We start from the raw sequence: 17120 nt of genomic DNA, 5'->3' as shown, positions 1-17120 counted from the left end.
GTTACATGCTGTTGGACTCTCCCATGCAATCTTAATGTCATTCGACCCATGTAGTTGGCACTGCAACTAAACTTAAAATTGTAAATTATATTATTATTATTATGATGGGAGTAGAACATTTTTTCCAGAGGATTCCATTAAGTTTTTCGTAGAAAACACATGAACATTTGAAGCATTTTGTACTGTTGCGCTGATTTGTTTGGCGAATTTTTCACTTACTTTCCTCAACCAGGGTTAACAAAGATATATTGGAGATTTAGTTACCGTATTAAATTGGGGAAAACTTAGTTATTTTTCTTTGCATGACTCACTTAATCACAGCAAGAGTATGGGTATTCTTGGATAGAGTATCAGCAATCATTTTCAATTCTTCATCTAATTTTGGTTTCGAACAAATTATCAGGGCACAATATGTTAGGGTCCAAATTAAATCAATCTTATGCTTTTTAGGGCAAAATGAATCCCAGCATGTACATAGTTCCATAAATGTGGATTTACAGTATAGTGATGTAAGGTTACTACATGATGTTTTGGTAATCTTGAAGATTCACCTTCCTTTGTTTACAAAGCCATTTGGCGGAAGTGACGTCTGGCATATTTTTAGCTATGAATGACCAAAACCGTATAGAATGAACCTTTTTTTTTGTTTTCTTTTTAGAAGTTTTATTGAAACAGTCTTAAACTTAATGGACTGTTTTTTTAATCTTTTTATATTTATTAACTGTTTTATTTTTATCAAACAAAAATAGAACTTTTATAATGAAATATATATTATGGACTGTTTTCCAAACATCGAAATTTTAAAATTGAAGTTAGTTTTATTAAAAAAAAAAAGACAAAGTGTTTTTTATTTTCAAGATATTTGTTTCTCGATTTATCACTTTCAAATTTTATTCAACAATAAAATGATAAACCAATTTGTAATAAAAAAAATACAAAATTTATTTTTCGAAATTAGATTTTTGTAATGGGATTTTTTCTAACATGACTTTTTCTTTAAAGAAATTTTGAAATCTTATGTTATAAAAGATCAAGAAAATCTATTTTTTATGTATGCAAAAATTTGTAAAAAAAGTTCAAATAAACAAAAACAATTAGATGTGGAATATCATGTATTGGATACGATTTTTTATGATGTTTGATTAAATACATGAGAAATGTCCAAAAAAAAAACAACCCAACTTTTCGTTAAATATATTTAAAAAAAATATTATTATAAAATATCTATAAATCTATTTTTTATGTATGTAAAAGTTTGGTGCAAAGTTCTAATAAAGTTTATAATGTAATTAAATGTGCTATATATATATATATATATATATATATATATATATATATATATATATATATATTTCCTGATTTAGAGGGAGGGTACAAAATTTGAATATTACAATTGTAATGGGAAGACTTTTATTGCTTACTAGCGGGGGGTACCCAACGATGCCCGGGTGTTTTGAGGTGTGTGGGGTTTTGGGTAAATCCAAACTCCCGGGGGGGGGTAAAATGAAAATAAAAGGTTTTGGTAGGTGAGTATGAGGATCAAACCCTTGAGGCAAAGTTGGAAATTAAAGTGTTAATTTTATGGTGTTTGATTAAATACATGAGAAATGTCCAAAAAAAACAAAAAAAAAACAACTTTTCGTTAAATATATTTAAAAAAAAAAATATTATAAAATATCTATAAATCTATTTTTTATGTATGTAAAAGTTTGTTGCATAAGTTCTGATAAAGTTTATAATGTAAAAAAAAAAACACGTTTTTTTTTTTTTAAATAAAGCTAACTTTAATTTCAAGATTTTGATATGGACGTTTACCTAATTTTTTTTATAAAAGTTGGGTAAACGTTCATAAACATATTAATGGGGAGAAAACAGTTCATAAATCTAAAAAAAAAAAAAAAAATGCATTAAATTCAAATAAAGACTGTTTAAATAAAACTTCTAAAAAAAAAGGTTCATTCTATACGGTTTTGATCATCCGTAGCTAAAAATATGTGGGACATCACTTCCGCCAAATGGCTTTGTAAACAAAGGGAGGCAAATCTTCAAGATTACCTATATTTTTGTAACCAATATGTCGAGGAAAGCTATAGACAAGTTACACTCTCCTTCATAAGTGTACTTTAATGCAACATGCATTCTATTAAGTAAGCAGAATAAATTATTTACCTCCGTTTGATTAATAAAGAGATAAAACGTGTCTTCAACATATCAGAAATGGTTTTATGAGTCCAGATAGTAATTGTTCTTCATGGAAACCCACAAAAATATTTGCCATTGTCGGTCCTAGGACTGAGCTCATGGATACACCTATTTACCTCATTGAAACTGACTTCAACAGATGTAGTGGCAAATTTCATCAGCTCAACAAATATGCTTTCAGAAATGAGAGGAGGCGATATCTGGCTTTGATATAAAAATCTATACAGATAGCTATAGTCTCTAAAATGTTCACAATCAACCAACAGCCACTGAAAAACACTCAAGAGTTTACTTATCTTGGCTCAGTGCTCACTGACTCCTGTGACCTAACAAGTGAGGTCCAACGGCGCATTGGTCTGGCTGCTGCAGCCTTTGGTAGACTCTCGCACAGAGTTTTTATGAACCGTAACCTCACCACCACCACCACCACCACCAAGGTTTCTGTCTATAGAGCAATCTGTCTCTCCATCCTCTTGTATGGCAGCGAGTCATGGGTGCCTTATAGACGCCACCTGAAAAAGCTAGAAGCATTTCATACCAACTGCTTACAGCGTATACTAGGTTTAAAATGGTGGCACAGGGTGCCACACAATGAGATATGCAGGCGCACTCAAATGGACCCACTTGAAATAATTCTAACTAATAGACAACTTAGGTGGCTTGGTCACACCATCCGGATGCCAGCAGAAAGGCTCCCACGCAAGGTCCTCTACGGGGAACTTGCAGAGGGACGACGCAACCCTGGGGGTCCACGTAAACGTTTCAAGGACCAACTAAAAACATCATTGAAAAAGTGTGGCATAGAATCCAACGCCATCGAACATGCTGCTGCTGATCGGAGAAAATGGCGAAACATCTGCCAAGAGGGCTTGGAAACTTTCACCTCCACCTATAACGACCGAGCAGAGCGAAGAAGACACCAAAGGCACGCGGCGCAGCGGACAGACGGCATCTTCCCTTGTGCTGCCTGTGGCCATGTATGCAATTCACGAATTGGACTCCACATTCACCAGCGAGTCCATCAGGCGTAATCTATCTGGGACTGTTAGGCATGGTGCAACGTCATCATCGTCAGCGACAGACTACTGAAGAGAAGAGAAGAGAGAGTCTCTAAAATAGGGACTTGAGTAAACAGGTTGCTAATATTATAAGAACACAAATTTATTAACATCCTTAAATTTTTTAATAAAGTAAGCAACATAAAATGAATCTTTAAGATAGTATTTACTGTCATCTTCTAATACTGGTTGTCGAATATTAAAGATCCATTTTGCAACCTTATGCTGTGATGACTCTGTCAAAGATAAAATTGGCGTTAAAGGGATATCCGCTTTGTGATTTTAGGAAGATTATATAACTTTGGGCGGCTAGATCCTGGGGTCTAATCTCACTGGCTATGCTCGAAGGAAGTAGACCATTTTTAACCCACTTTACTAATTTCTTTTGGAATTTGTGTCACTCGATTCAGTTTTGGAAAAGTGAAGGCAAAACCAATCAGCTGACCCCTCCCTTTTCTCTCCTCTCTATTCCACTTTTTTTTTTTTTTTAAAACGTGTTTTACATGTTTCATTTTTAATCATGAACAATAAAATTATTCCCTTCATGATTGCAATATATATATATATATATATATATATATATATATATATATATATATATATATATGTATATATTTAGCAAAAATGGCAATTCATAAAAACCTGAAGAAAGTGCTAAGTACTATTGTAGAGCAAATATGCGTTTTATTTTTTATACCCGTTTTTATCTGTTTAGTTACATATGTTTCAGTTGCTGGATCGTGTTTGGCGATCCAGTAACCTCGTCAGACTTTACTTTTCTGTAAAATCTGACGAGATTACTGGATTGCCAAACATGATTCGACAACTGAAACATATGTAACTAAACAGATAAAAACGGTAATAAAAAAGTAAAATGCATATATATATATATATATATATATATATATATATATATATATATATATATATATATATCTGCTGAAAGGACAAATCGTTTCAACCTAGCATTAAGGTAATGCTTCTGTATAAAAATCTATCAATAATTAAAATCATCACAAACAATTTAAATGAGTGAGATACATTTCTAATGTGATCCACTGCTTGAGGTGCAGCTTATGACTCAATGCTAGAGCACTTGACAGGGGCCTGGTTCCTGTGGTTGTGAAAATTTATTTAAAAGATGAAGTTAATTTAGTTCTTCGATAATAATTATCAATTCCTTTAAACTATAGTTGGATCGTATTTTTCCTTCTTCTTCTTCTTCTTCTTCTTCTTATTATTATTATTATTATTATTATTATTATTATTATATCTTTTGTTAATGTTGTGAACTTTTAATATGTCTTCTGGCTATTGCTGAAGTAGCCTCATGTTCACGGAAATTGAATAAAGTCTGGTTGAGTTTCTACTTCATTTTCAACATTTATAGTAAAAGCTTCCAACTCATCCTTTCACATAACAGCTTCTGTCCTCATATGCAAATCAATGCCACATGTGTATTACCGAACCTTCTACAAATGAAGATTTTTTCTTTCTTTTTCCCTCCCTCATTCCGCCATCTGACAGGTAAGATAGAGACATGCACCTGTTTGTGTAAGTTACTTTCTTTATTCCTTTCACCACATAACCAATTTTTTTAATTACATTTTAGACCACATGCCCCCATTATGATTAAACGTCATTTCATATTACATAATCCTGTGTCCAGATAGCCACATCGCGTTCTCTCTAAGGTCTTTTCATTGGCACCAGTTCACCTTCATTACTTTCTGGCTCAGCACTGACATCCTTATCATCTATCTAAGCTATGCACCTGAAGTTTAAAATATGTTGTGGCATTTCATCAACACTCAAGTTGTTAAGGGAATCACCCTTCTTCTCCATTTTGTCGAGCATTAGAATGTTTCACCAAAACCTTTTCTCCTATTTGGATTATGGCTGGTCCTTACTCATCAACTTCTGGGGGTATATCTCTTGGGTGCCTCTGTTCAAAATATAAAATTGATTTATGTGTCACTGTTTCCTCTCTCTATCCGACCTTAGGGGCCATATTGTACCAGGTGATATCCTTCCTCTCTCAGCTATTGCTTTCACTGTCTGATGATGCCGCTTCACTATTCCATTTTCTCCAGCTTTGTAATAACTTTTTATCTTCCATTCTTTTTAGTCTAGAAGATTTCTGAGAAAAAGGCATCACATTTTCTAATTTGGCTGCAATTGCAGACACAGATTCTACATGTAACTCTCTCCATATCGCTAGTCTACTTAGTCCACAGTCAATCATTGACAAGTATGCTCCTCTTTGATGGTGTGTTACATCAATAGCTAATCTTTTCCAATTCTTTGAAATTCTAATTTCCCCAGGATTATGAATATTTGGGTCAGGATCGATCAATTTACACTGAACACAGTTTTAAGCTATATTCTGAATTTCTTCCTGTTTATACAGGGCTCAACTTTCCGCACCAAATATAATGTTCTTTCCACTCCCATGTGGTGTATGCCATGCAACTCTCCCAGTTCACCAATTCCTAGACAGAATATTGGGGCCTCTTTTTTCTCAAATAACAACTGTTTTTTTTATCCTTGTAAGCACATCTGCCTTGTTCTTCTCTGAAGGCACAAACACTGCTTTTATTTGCAGTTCAAATTTAGATATTAACTCTCCAGGCATCCCTAATCTCCATTTTGAATCATTTCCCCAGCACTTTTTGTTCGTATACTTCCACTCTCCTCCACTGTAGAGTTCACCCAACTGAAGTCAGTGGCTGAATCGGTTCTTATTTTGATATCTCTTAGTTTCCATTTTATTGCTAAATTGATGCCCATTAGAACAGCATCTTATTCAGCCAAATTAATATGATTATAATCATTATTTTTCCTCAATCATGTTGCATCTTCCACCACCATGCTGCCAATCTCCACGACCATGCCTGTTGCAATAGTGCTCACATCACACTTTTTCTTTCTTCCTTCGATGTAAAAGAATACCGTCCAATATACATCTTTCCACTTCTTTCTCAAATTTTAAATTTTTCTCACTTTCTAGGGAATTCTTATAATATTGCACTCTATTCTGTAACACTGGAGGCTTTCCCTTCCATTTCCATCCTACTGTCCTTTTCTCTCCATGGAAATTTGCTTCAAAGTCTTCATCCTCAATTTTGCAAGCATTCAGCTGAATTTTACCTCAGCTTTCTTTATAATTACACTTCTCATCTCATTGATTATGTCCATTCCAATTATGACGTCAATCCCGTCAATGATGTAATTCATCAAGATCTCACTTTCACTTGTACCTCCATTTGCCTGATTCCTGTACATTCTATGACCCTCTCATCAACGGCTTTCATTGTGCCACTCCTACCGTATCCACTCATGAGTTTGGAGTTGATTAAAGTGGTTATACAACCAGTATCGACAAGTGCAGTCTTTACTAAATCATCCACCACCACTTCTATTATAGAAAGAGGCCATATTGCGCCTTCATTCTGTTTCCAGAGAAGCTTGTGCGCAGAAGCTTTCCTTTGCCTGTTTCCCTGAATCTAAGGACAATACCTAGCAATATGGCCAAACTTTCCATAATTGTAGTACATTACTCTGGCTCTAGGTATCTGTGCAATCTATTTTCAGGTGTGGTGCTTGATATCTAAAGCACTGAAGGCATGATTATTCTTTGTATTCAGTGTAGTAAAGCAATTTGATCCAGGCCTCTCTCTAGGTATCTGGCTAGTTGAGCCAATCTTTTGATTGCATTGGCATAAACATCACTTTTCCACTTGAATTGTTGTAGCTTTTCATAGGTTTTAAATGGCTCTTTCAGTGAATGTGATCACTTGTCTCATTTCTATCCATTCTCCATTTTCTTGTTTTTCATTATTCATTTCAAGATAGAGGGCGAGCACATCTCCATGTAGAAATAGTGGAATAAAACTGGCAAGGTATGACACGTGTTGTAGGTTAGCTACCAATTTTACCTTTTTCATCCACTCAACTACATTATCTTCTCCACTAACGGTAATATAACATCTTTGCCCAATCTCAGCATCCCAGATTTCATGATCTATTCTCTGCTGAAATAGCTTGTTGTTAAATACGTTGGTATTATGAATATTTGGTAAAACGTCTCCACTCTGTAAGTTTTCTTCTATCAACTGTCTCCATTTTCTCATCTTTTCATCACACACATCTATTATGTCGCTCCGTGTATGACATGCCACAAAACAGTTCAACTAACGAAAGTCTATTACTAGCCTGACTTTCCCTTTTGTGGCCTGAAACACTGCTATCAATGGTAACACACCTTTGCTTTAACACCATTTTTAAAATGGCTGCCATAATCTTCGGTGCAATATTAAGTCCGAATTCTAACCATGTTAGGCAATATGTTTCTCAACATGCCAGCTGGTACTACCATAGTTCCTTCACCACATGTAGCTGCAGGTAAGCAGACACAAGGACTACAATGGTGGTACCTCCTATCAGGGATTCTGGCGATTTAGCTCAAATTCTTTCAAATGTTGCACAACTTCTTTTGTCAATATCTTTGTTACCATTATGTATGAATCGGGGGGGGGGCTCTTTCATTTTGCTTCCGTTCTTTATTCCTTTCATCACAACAGGATGTGTCCTCTATAGTATCAGACCTGACAGAATGGTTAATTATAGGTATAGACCGTTTCATTCCCTCGAAAACATTTCAGCGAAAACCTAACAGCCAACTGTGGTTCTCTCTAGAATGTGCAACTGCCATTGCGCACAGAAATCACTTTTTCCACTGCTTCCAACATAAGAGATGTACTGAGACTTAAGCCACTTTCAGGACTGCTAGCAACAACTGTAAATGAATAATAAAGAATGCAAGAGAGTTGTATTCTCAGTCCGTCAAGTCCAAAGTAGCTGAGCAGTGGCTTGGTTCCTATCAGTTTTGGCAAATAGCGAACAGGATCCTGAACAGCAGCATATGCTCTATCTCAACTATCATCAATGGACCTGAGGTAATTTTGTCAGCATCAGATAAAGCGAAACTCTTTGCCAAGAACTTTGCAGCTAATTCTACACTATGCGACCAAGACCGCCAGTATCAGAAAACACTCTATGTAACATGCAAATATCTCTGCATGATGTTGCTAAGCTAATCAAAAACCCTGATTCTAGTAAAGCAACTGACTCTGACGGCATTCCTATTATAGTGCTAAAAAAGCTTCAATGAGAACTAGCTCCCATACTTACAAAGCTGTTAAAGCATTGTCTTAAGGAGAAGTGCTTCCCAACACCCTGGAAAACCTCATCAGTATGCCCAGTATTTAAGAATTTAGGTGATCGGTTATTTCCCTCTCAGTACAGACCTATGTTTCCTGTTCGTCATGAGTAAGTTGCTGGAATCCGTGTTAAATAAAGAAGTAGTCAACCACCTCAGCAAAAATAAACTTCTTAGTGACAATATGGTTTCTGTTCTGCTAGATCTACAGCATATGTGCTTATGGTTATCTCATAGGATTAGTGAATCTCTTGATGGAGGCTTCCTTTCTAGGGCAGTTGCTCTTGACATATCAAAGGCTTTTGATAGAGTATGACATAAAGGTCTACTTCACAAGATCTCCAGTTACGGTATAGCTGGAAATGTCTTTTCAATTATTAAATCATTTCTCTCTAATAGGTTTATAAGAGTAGTGGTTGATGGGCAGAAATCAGAAGCTCACAGCATTACTACTTGTGTCCCTCAATACATCAAAAACCATAAACGGCCAAGCTTTTTTTCTGATTCTCTCTCTTCTGATCTTCTGGTACAATGGGGAAAGAGGTGGCTGGTTAATTTTAATGCATCTAAAACCAGGCTTTTGTCTTTACATCAGCAATGTTCTGATACCCATCTGACGTCAATTGAAATAGATGGCTTTCGTCTCTGGGAAGCTCCATGTTTTGACAAGCTCCTGGGCTTGACCATTACTCCTGATATGAAATGGAACACGTACATCAAATCTGTTGCCAAGGTCACTGGGAAAATCGTGGGATCCTTCTACTGATCCAGTAGATATCGCACTGCTGATGCAATTCTATACCTATATAAGAGCCAGGTATGTCCAAGGATGGAGTACTGTTGCCTCATTTGGGCAGGAGCTGCTAAAAATATCTTATCCTGCTTTGACAAAGTTCAACATAGACTTCATAGACTAGTGGGGGATGTCCGTTTCTCTTCTCTGCAACCTCTTTCTCACAGAAGAGATGTGGCGAGCCTGTCTCTGCTTTATCATTATTTTCATGGCAAGTGCTCATCTGTGCCCCCCTCATCAAACATTCACGAGCAACACTCGTCTAGCTGAAAACACTATCAATAATTTCCCCCACTTTTTATCTGTACCTAAATGTAGATTCCATGAACAAAGCTTCTTTCTTAGAACTGCACACTTGTGGAACTCTCTTCTATTTGCCTGCTTTCTGGCTGACTATAATATGGTCATCTTCAAGTACAACATAAACAAGTTCTTGATGAGCCGTCCCCCTTAAGTAATCCAATTTACCAAATTTCCACTACTAACAATTACTACAACATTGTTCCATTGACCAATGTACATTTATTAACCCTTATCCTCCAGTGGCCTCTGGGCCTTGATAAGTGTTGACTCCTTTATAAAATCCTTTTTTTAATTACATTTTAGACCACATACTATAATAAAAAGAAATGATTACATACTGGAAATGTAGTAAATAGGAACATAGATTATACAAGAAAACCCGAGAGGAACATAATTTTGTACCTAAAAAAGAAAAGAGTGATTTTAACAGTTGCTTTTAATTTCAATCGTCTTTCACCATCACAAAAATAAAATTATTTATTAGATCTACAAAGTATATTGTTATCAAACCCAGTTCAACAAGAGGAATAAGGCTCTGAACAATTTCTAAGCGCAAACAGATGCAGTATATGGAATATTCAGTTTGCTTCTGAATATAAAATGCTTCTATGATGCTATAATACGAAATTATTACATACTGGAAATGTAGTAAATATGAACACAGTTGCTGTTTTACCCATGTGCCATGCAATTTTGATGCCTTTCAAATGTTACTTATGATTATCATCTGGGATTATGGAAATATCTGACACTTTTATGCAAGTAACTTTCATGCCTTCCTCTCTCATCTTTTGTTTTAAGGTCAGTTGTTTGTTTTATTAGTATATGCGGCACATTATTTTTATCAGCATCCAGAAAGACATCTCAAAAATAAAGTGGTGTAGCAATTGATGAAACAAATTCCATCATTTTATTTACAAAAGTTTGAGGAATTTTTCAACTCAACTGCAGAATCATCAAAATGGGTGATGGTTTAAACCAAAGAAATTCTCCACTAGATACGTTTATACCTAAAATAGAAAGAGTGGTTTTAACTCTTTTGATCCCACCTACAAATGAACGTCCTGCAAAAGGCGTATTTAACCTTCACAACCCAGTCAATAAGGTAATATGAATTGATTCTTGTTAACGAGAAAGAAAAGTCAAACCCCTTTATATCCTTGCTATACTCTATTCCATGTCACATTATAAATGCAGCCACCTCTCTCTCATGAAGATTCTTATAGCTTCAACTCCCTATCTCATGAAAACTGGTTATTTGTTTCCCATGAAACAAAATGTGACACAAGGTCGGTTTAATGTGGGAGATAGCCAGCTCCCCTCAAAAGGGGCATTCTGCAAAAATAAAATGGCCTTTGTATAGAAGGGTTTCCCCCTCCATTGACTAAGGACAATTCATTTGAGTGCAGCATCTGTGCAGACACCACACTTCAGTGACCAGCCCAGGACAAGTACCAGGTGTCGACTGAAAACTAAACGTTTTTTTTATTCCTCCTCCCATGGCCACATTTATCCCTAAATAGATAAAGAGACTTTCTTGGCCTTTGGGCCAAGATCAAAGTGTAGTATCTGTTCTAATGCTACACTTAAGTTAATTAGGCCTTACTGAGACAATTACTATTTTCGGATACTGCTAGAATGCCCCAATTTTGCCTTTATTTTAAGGGAGCTGGTTTTCCCTCACATTAAAAACGACCTTGTGTCACATTTGCTTTCGTGGGGAAGCAAATAAATACCTAGAAAAAGAGACTCCTCTGTTCATAGATGATGAAAAAGAAAGATTTCTTCTAGCAAAATTGTTTGCCATATTTCTCCTGACCGGAAAAAGAAAATGACTCTCACACAAAAAGCAAATTGGATCTCCTGGCAATAGAGGTAGCCACTGAACTATATGAAAGCTGAAATACGAGGTTATGTCATCTAGAAAAATAAGGCAAATTTAAACAATTTATATTGAAACGGTTCAAATTAAAATCATGACAAATTTTACAGAACGGTAAAATTGACATTCATTTTGAATATTGTAGCTAAGTTCCAGAATGGTTTGATCATTGTTAAGATGGGCCAGTATTCTACCAGACATTCTCTTGCAGATTTGGAATGTAAGTATATTCAGAAATACACTTTGTATACATTGACTTTCAGGTTATCATCTCGGGAAACATGATTTCCATTCAGCTTGGATGCATGTTCCTATGTTTTTATGTGTTTTTCTGTGACGGAAAAGGATAGTGTTAGGGTTTCACACATTACATGCTTTCAAAAAACCCTCTTCACTCACTTTACATCGATTTGCATAAGTCAATACACATATGGAAGAACTGAATTTAATCGCTTCTTCCAGCAAAATTGAAATCAGTGTTTTGTAGTTTTTCAGCTTTGGTAAGCAAAAGTTGAGAAAATTATATTGCATAATATATTGTGTAATAGAAACTACAAAGATAAATAACAAAAATGGGTATTTGAGAAAAGTCTGTCATTTTTATTTTGAGAGAGGAATAAATCTTATATGTCTAAGGATTTCACACATTAAGAGCAAAACTAATATTTAATTGTATTTTACTATTATATCTGTCCAAAGCAATACTAATTATTAATGATTACTTGCTTTTTAATTAAATACCCCGTGTTATTGTCTATCATTTTTTCTTTTTATATCGAACACAAAGATTGTACACCCTAATTATATCTGTGTTGAGCAATAATCGTAATGTAATCGCTGAACCAATACAGTATTTGCCAAATGAGAAACTGTAAATGATGTGATACACATAACACTGTAATTTTCTATTTTCTGACAATTAAGCTGCAGAAATCGTATTAAAAGTGCTAGATTAAATGCCTACAACAACCAAATATTTTCCTCCCGAAATTTTACACTGGCTTTTTTTGTGGCTTGAACGTCCAGAGAACAAATTCGATATTTGAATTAAAGCAGAAAATAATTTTATTCATTAATTTTGATGGTTATGTGATAGTCTTGATCGCCTTAGGTTATTATTCTAACATTCTGTATTATTATAGTTTTACAAATAGTTTTGTTGCTCTTAGAAAGATGACATATTTTCACTTTTCATAATATGTCGTGTTGATTATTTTTAATATAAGCATAACAAGTCGTTGTTCTTAATGACTTCATAAAACGATATTAAGAGAAATTTCATGTTAAATATTGTAATGACGATATGGAGCGACACAGCAGTGGGCTCCCACAGATAGCTTCTTCCATCTGTAGAGAAATTTTGGCATTCGAAGCTGAAACCCATCTAATCTGAAAAATAAGAAGATAAATGCCAATTCAGTTGCAATCATGATTCGAAGTAGCAGTATAAAAAGATGTTTTTTTTTGTTTCGTGGAATGACATTTTTATCTTGTGCATATGGGGTTGCAAAGAACATGAAAAGAGAATTATGGCAACAAAAAGGGAGAAGAAATCGAATGCTGATTGTTAAGAAAAATTCTGAATCCTACTTACTTTTTTACTTCTGCTTTCATTGCTTTGAGAAGAAGACAACATTTAGTCATAAAAGAAGCATGAACACAATTTTAATGTCATTCACTCTTAACTTGAATGGATTTACGTGACTAAAATAAGAATTAATTCCCAGAGAAAAACTAGACAATCTTTCAAAAATTTTCAACAATATATAGAATTCTTCACAAGTAATTGACAATATACATAAATCTTAAAATCAATGCATTTTTAAGCCACAAAGGTTGATTATTCTTGTTCTATCCAACACAATCTTTGTTCTTAATATCGTCTGTAATGAGGATATAGCATTCAACTCTCATTTGTTATTCGTAATAATAACATTAGAATAAAACATAAAAATGTTAGGATTATATCTATTATATATAGGCACAAGCATTTGTGTATGTTCGTGAAAGGCTTTTTGGGTGAGGGTTCTCACATCGGTAAGATTCTGGAAGAAGTTTTCGCATACTTTCCAGATCATAATATCTCAGATCCACAAACAGACATTGTCTCTATCTTTTTTTGATCGATTTAAACAAAATTCCCATCTCATATAAATAAAGCAAAACAATTCGAACGCAAATGCCAACATCTGCCCTTCGCCTGGGTAGAATCTGTTCTGTAATTGGTCCTTGGTCAATGTAGGGGAAACCCTTCATACTGAGACAATTACTATTTATTTGGATACTGCCAAGTGCCCCTTTTTGGGGAGCTGGTTATCCCCTACATTAAAAACGACCTTGTGTCTAATTTGCTTTTGTGGGAGATTTAAAACCAATGCCAAATTTGTTTTGGATTGACTATGTTAAATTTGAATGCTTAGACTTCCGGTTACGTCATGGCGTAGCGGTAAGGCATCAGATTTTCTTTCACCTTCTTTTCCACCTTCGCGTAACAGGTTCGAGCCTTCCTGTCTACTACCACTTTTTTTTAACACTTTGAAACACCCGGGCAACGCCAGGCACTCAGGCTAGTATCTAAATATGAAAAAATTAAAAGGTTATTACAACTTAATCCTAAACAAGTAATTATGACAAGTAAAATGGTTCATTAGAAAATTGGATTAAAATCATTAAAAGATTCCCACAACAACCAACGTTTTTTCTTTATATATTCACTTACTCATAGATTAACTTCTTTAACAAAATCTTACAAGTCAGATATGTTTCTCTCGTCTTTGAGCAAAATCTAACTAATCCAATGCCTTTGTTTGCCTTAATTTTTTCCAACTGACCCAGGAATATAATCCATACAAAAGAATAATAGAAACGATTTACCTGTTTAATTATATGTGGGAAACATTAGCCAAACTGGGAAACGAAATGTGCTAATTATAACTGTTTTAGGATATAATAAATAAAACAAGTGTATTTAAAAATATGTCTTTTTTTTATATTGCAAAAAGATATGCAATTTTTATTACTGGAAACTATAAAATCCATTCATTTCATTAACAGAGACGTATTACAAACATATACTCATTATATATTGATTTTATCAATAATAATTTTGTGAATATTTAATAAAAATCAAAATAAGAAATAAAATTTTACCAAATATATGTATTTTTAAAATGTATTTTATTTTGCAGAATTTCCAGCACTAAAAGAAAATCACTTCTTGGATGCGAATGGATCTTCATTTCATTGGTAATTATACACATCTTAAAATATTTAGACAGTTCTATACAAATTTCTTGAATTTAAAATTATGGTGAAATTATCTAAGATTTCAAATTGAAAAGAGAGTTCTGAAGCTGAGTCAAACAAACAAAAAAGCAATGTTCCTGTGATTTTTCAGAGACAACAATTCAAGCAAAAGTAAAAGAAAATACAACATTACTGTGGGGAATGTGGCTAAACTATTTCTGTAAAATCATTTTTGTTGTGCCACATCAATCCATGTACTTGTCAAGTATCTAACTATATAATATACAAAAGTCAATTAGATGAATCATATGCAAAAAATATGGTAGACAAAATAAATTCTGGTAAAATATGTGGTTATTCTTTTACACTGAAATCTAGGATTGTTGACTCATAAGCAGACACGGGCAACAAAGTAAAATCTTGTGAAGTACGTGGTTCTTCTTTTATATAAAAGTGACATGTTGAATCATATGCAAACAGATACAAGAAACAAACCACATTCTTCTGAAGTATGTGGTTCTTTTATACCGAAGTCAACCTTATTGAAGCATGTACGAACACCTACAAGAGATAAACCACATTCTTGTGAAGTATGTGGTCATGCTTTTGCACGGAAGTCAACTTTGTTGCATCATATGCGGACACATACTGGAGACAAACCCCATTGTTGTAAAGTATGTGGTTCTTCTTTTACACAGAAGATTACTTTGTCACGTCATATAAAAACACATACCAAAGACAAGCCTTATTCTTGTAAAGTTTGTGGTCATTCTTTTGCACGCAAGTCAAGTTTGTTGCGTCATATGCAATTACATACAGGAGACAAATTACATTCTTGTGAAGTATGTGGTTCTTCTTTTGCACGAAAGTCAACTTTGTTGCATCATATGCAAACACATACGGGAGAAAAGCCACACTGTTGTGAAGTATGCGGTTCTTCTTTTGCACGGAAATCAAGTTTATTGCGTCACACGCAATCACATACAGGAGACAAACAACATTCTTGTGAAGTATGTGGCCGTTCTTTTGCACGAAGGTCAACTTTGTTGCATCATATGCAAACACATACGGGAGAAAAACCACACTGTTGTGAAGTATGTGGTTCTTCTTTTGCACGAAAATCAAGTTTATTGCGTCACACACAATCACATATAGGACACAAACTACATTCTTGTGAAGTATGTGGTCATTCTTTTGCACGAAGGTCAACTTTGTTGCATCATATGCGGATACATACAGGAGACAAACCAAACCATTGTGAGATATGTGGTTCTTCTTTTGCATGGAAGTCAAGTTTGTTGCGTCATACACAATCACATACAGGAGATAAACTACATTCTTGTGAAGTATGTGGTTCTTCTTTTTCATGGAAGTCAACTTTGTTGCATCATATGCGGACACATACTGGAGACAAGCCACACCATTGTGAGGTATGTGGTTCTTCTTTTGCATGGAAGTCCAGTTTGGTTCGTCATACACAATCACACACAGGAGACAAACCACATCCTTGTGAAGTATGTGGTTCTTCTTTTGCACGAAAGTCAACTTTGTTACATCATATGCAGACACATACAGAAAACAAAGCACACAGTTGTGTTGTATGTGGTACTTCTTTCACACAGAAGTCCAGTTTGGTTCGTCATATGCAGTCACACACAGGAGACAAACTACATTTTTGTGAAGTATGTGGTCATTCATTTGCACGGAAATCTACTTTGTTACATCATATGCGGACACATACAGGAGATAAACCCCATTGTTGTAAAGTATGTGGGTCTTCATTTACACAGAAGATTACTTTGTCACGTCATATGAAAACACATACTAATGACAAATCTTATTCTTGTGAAGTATGTGGTCATTGTTTTGCATGGAAGTCAAGTTTGTTGCGTCATATGCGGACACATACTGGAGACAAACCCCACTGTTGTAAAGTATGTGGTTCTTCTTTTACACAGAAGATTACCTTGTCGCGTCATATGAAAACACACACAGAAGAAAAACTACATTCTTGTGAAGTATGTGGTTCTTATTTTGCATGTAAGTCAACTTTGTTGCATCATATGCAGACACATACGGAAGACAAACCACACTGTTGTGAAGTATGTGGTTCTTCTTTTACACGAAAGTCCAGTTTAGTTCGTCATATGCAATTACATACAGGAGACAAACCATATTCTTGTGAAGTATGTGGTTATTCTTTTGCACGGAAGTCAACTTTATTGCATCATATGCGGACACATACAGGAGACAAACCACACAGTTGTGAAGTATGTGGTTCTACTTTTACACAGAAGATTACTTTGTCACGTCATATGAAAACACATACCAAAGACAAGCCTTATTCTTGTAAAGTTTGTGATCATTCTTTTGCACGCAAGTCAAGTTTGTTGCGTCACATGCAATCACATACTG

General features: G+C 34.8%; 1 long non-coding RNA gene and 1 pseudogene across 1 annotated transcript in view; both read left to right on the top strand.

Moving 5' to 3' along the window:
- The window catches only part of LOC145246084 (uncharacterized), a 69348-nt gene extending 52433 nt beyond the window's left edge, over window positions 1-16915 (top strand). The window contains exons 4-5 of the long non-coding RNA XR_013863075.1: window positions 11605-11679; window positions 14648-16915. This is a non-coding gene — a long non-coding RNA (uncharacterized LOC145246084). The remainder of the gene's footprint in view (window positions 1-11604; window positions 11680-14647) is intronic.
- On the top strand, window positions 11107-11278 carry LOC145246265 (U2 spliceosomal RNA; annotated as a pseudogene).
- Window positions 16916-17120: the final 205 nt, after the last annotated feature.

The sequence above is a fragment of the Euprymna scolopes genome, chromosome 23 (genome assembly GCF_053919585.1).
Source record: "Euprymna scolopes isolate OS-2025 chromosome 23, ASM5391958v1, whole genome shotgun sequence".
Lineage (NCBI taxonomy): Eukaryota > Metazoa > Mollusca > Cephalopoda > Sepiida > Sepiolidae > Euprymna > Euprymna scolopes.
The sequence above is the reverse complement of the archived record's forward strand: the minus strand, read 5'-3'. Positions and strand labels throughout refer to the sequence as shown.